The sequence below is a fragment of the Lemur catta genome, chromosome X (genome assembly GCF_020740605.2).
Source record: "Lemur catta isolate mLemCat1 chromosome X, mLemCat1.pri, whole genome shotgun sequence".
In the NCBI taxonomy this organism is placed as follows: Eukaryota; Metazoa; Chordata; class Mammalia; order Primates; family Lemuridae; genus Lemur; species Lemur catta.
In genome coordinates this window covers 68,380,733-68,384,422 of record NC_059155.1, presented here as the reverse complement: position 1 = coordinate 68,384,422, position 3,690 = coordinate 68,380,733, and positions in this window count along the sequence as shown.

Genomic DNA, 3,690 nt, shown 5'->3' with positions numbered 1-3,690 from the left:
AGTAAAATCTCTTTAGAGTTTCTCCCTGTGGAGATTCTGAAGTTAAAAGGTTTTGTTTATTTATTGATTTATTGATACACTAGCATCTCCTGGGAGGTGGACTCAACCTTACCAAGGACACAGTGAGGTATTTTCATTTTCTTCCAATACCCATCACAACAATTTGAGTTTATCACATCAATTTATGGTTTAGTTCAAAAGATTTTATTTTATTTTATTTTATTTTTTATTTTTTAATTTTTATTGTAGAGACTGGGTCTTGCTCTTGCTCAGGCTGGTCTTGAACTCCTGAGCTCAAGCGATCCTCCCACCTCGACCTCCTAGAGTGCTGGGATTACAGGTGTGAGCCACCGCGCCCGGCCCAAAAGATTTTATATTTACATATTCAGATCTATATTGTGTTTATATATGTATGTGTATGTATAATCAGATATGTATTGCTCATATATATGTATTTCACATATTTATATATATAAAATGTAACTTTAGGTGTACACAAATATACATGAAAAGTCTAGGGACATGCATTCCAGGAACGTGCATGGAACAGAAAAAATACCAGCCCTGTTAGTTATCAGTGTTACAAAGAGGAAAACACATATTAATATTGAATTTTATCACGTGAATTTTTAAAACACAAGTCAAATATTTTCTGTCACTATTCCTGTACAAACACCCATCAAAAAAAAATAATGAAAACAAAGTCACACTTATAAAATGTGATAAAAATGCTCTGTAACCCAATAGGCTATATTTTCATTTTTCTGCACCACGCACAGTCTAAGAGCTTGCTCTGTATTCACAGTGGCCTGTGCCTAGATGATGGTTAATGCGATGGAGGCTTTTGATGAATTTTCTATTTAATAAAACAGCAGGTGGTTGAAATTCATGTGAGTTCCTTAGAGAGTATGAGTAAAACCCTGGGACTTGGTATTCACCTCTTCAACAGAAAGTCATAAAAGTAGTCTTCTTCCTCCCGGATTTGGCCTCAATTTAAGAGTGTGGAAGATTGGGTGGTTGTAAAATCTTAGGGTACTGAACCCTGCAGGATCATGCAGGGCGCTTAGTCTATTAGATTGTGGCCATGTAAAACAGCGGTCCTGTGATGGAAATTAAAGCAATAAAATAGCTTGATTAGCTGTCTGTGCGTGGGTGTAGTGGAATGGAAAGCAGAGGGACAGATTGAGGCCAGACAAAAGCAATGGGCCTTGTTCAATCAGCGAAGGGGGCTTCTAGTGCCGAGAGGTGTTCAAATCAAGCAGTGTTCACAGTCCATTAAAGGAGATTGGGTGACACGAAAGAATCCTTGGCGCTTTTGGAAAGTTCTCCAAAATAGTAAAAATTAGGAAATGTGTCTGTAACAGTTTTATTAAGTTAAGGATGCTTTCTTAGACTATGATTTTAAAGAGAAAAGGCTCAAATCTGTTGATAAGTCACATGTCCTTATTAAAAATAGAGGAGAACAATATTTTAGGGAGAACGTAATGCTTGTCCAAGGTTATGTCGTCACTTAATGAAACAAGGAGTAGAAATAATTTCTTCCAGATTCTAGAGGATACACTACACCACACTGCCTCTTTTTCTTTTTTTTAAATGACTTTATAATGTTACTTTAAAAGAACAAAAAAAATTATCGTCTTTGTATAATTTCCTTTATTGCTTTTCAAACATGCACATATATGTAAAATATATGTTAAAAAAAGAATATATTATTTTAAGCATATTAGCACACACTGTGGATCTCTCCATGGCAAATAGTGTGATTCATCCGACTCAACATTATTTAATGATCACTTTAAACATCTGGCCCTGCTCCTTAGAGTAAGTTGTGTTGAGAAAAGTTAAAAACATACCTTTCAAATGTTTGGCAGTTGCTCTTTTCTCACAATTATTGAAGAAATGAAGTCTTTACAGATGTGCATCTTTTTTCCTCTGTAATGTTTTCCCCTTATGGGTTTTATCCAACGACCCGTGTTCATGGCATGATTTCACTGCATTGCCTGGAAGGAGTGTCAACTTCCATCAGTCATTCACACTCATGTTCAGAAGAAATACCATCTAGGAGTGTGTTTCACCAAGCATCAATCTCTTTTAGTATACGCTATGCTTTTCCCATTTCTGTGTTAGGTCCGTAATTCAAACTCTCACTCATAAGAGAATACGGCAGTCTGGAAGTTTCTGTCGGGAGGTATGGCAGACAGACCTCTAGAAGGCTCCTTTGACTTCCCCCACCCCCCAGTGTGACTTTCATGGTTATGTCATGTTTATGTACATGGCAAAAGGGATTTTTGCAGATGTAGTTCAGGCCACTGATCAGTTGACCTTAAAATAGGGAGCTTATCAGGGTGGGACTAATCCGATTGCTGGAGCCGATACAACAGTTTTCTCCAGCTGTTGCCAGAAGCAGAAGTCAGAAAGAGCTAAAGCAGGAGAAAGCTTGGAGGTGAGGGATACTAAGAGATGTGTAAGGATCTAAGAGCAGCCTCTAGGAGCTGAGAGTGACCCCAGCCAACAGCAGCAGGAGTTTGGGGGCCTCAGTCCTACAACCAGAAAGCACTGGATTCTGCCAGCAATCCCAATGAGCTTGGGAGCCATTCTTCCCCGGAGCCTCTAGAGCAGAGCCTTAATCTTGGCTTTGGGAGATCCTGAGCAGAGACCATTGCTAAAGTTGTGGTAATTTGTTATGCAGTAAAAGAAGAAAACTAATAGTTTTCTAAGGATATACAAGACTTCTGCCATCATAAAAAACAGAGGTGTGGGAGAAGGAGAGAGGGAGAGAGACTAAGTGAAAATATACTACAGTGTTAAATTGTGCTGCAGGAGAGGGCTGTAGTTGAGATTGGGGGCTCAGGAAACGAAAATAAGTCCATGGGCAGGGAGTAAAAAGGAAGAGAAAGAAATAGAGAACAAAGAGGTGTGTACCCTGTCTCCAGGCCTCACTGTATGAGTCAGCTCTGGAAGAAAAAGGAGGGCCCCTGGTGAAACCGTGACATCAGGGAAGAGCCAGGTGTGTGCCAGGGAGAGAAGGTGAAGAGAGCGTTCAGGGAAGACTAGAGGGTGTGGGGGCGTTTGCTGAGGATGCAAAGGAAGCTAGTGCAGGAGCTTCCTGGAGCCCTTTAGAAGGGAGGGCAGGGGACAGGAGGGGGATGGAGGCAAGTTAATGCCTGTCAGAGTAATAGAGGCGGATAAGTAAAAGTGACCTGGTGGTGCCTGAGGGCGTTTGTCCTGAAAGCCCCTTAGGACACAGCCAGAGGAGGGGATCCCTGAGGAGGGCTTATTCCCCGTGGTTTCTGACTTTGGGCTATTCAGTACGCTCCTCTTTGGCAGCCGTGAGTTAAGGCCCATTGGCTCCGACTCCAGGAAGGCAGATCAGGGACCAATGCCTGGCACATCGCAGGTGCCTGATATGTGTTTGCTGAATGAACTGTGGCAGGATTGTTTTCTTTGCGTCCTAGTATGACACTGCCTGGAGTGAAGGGACTTTACAAACTGCCGTGTCCCCCAGGCATGTTGAGTATAAACTAAACCAAATTACCAAGTAAGTCTCAAAACCCTTAATGCTGATGCTCATGTAAAAAGAGGCATCTGGGTATATATTTTTACATATATCTGTGAGAATGTGTGATTCCCATCACCTTCCCATTCCTACCCCCACAGAAGAATCTTGACCTTCCCAAACAGCCATCCCCC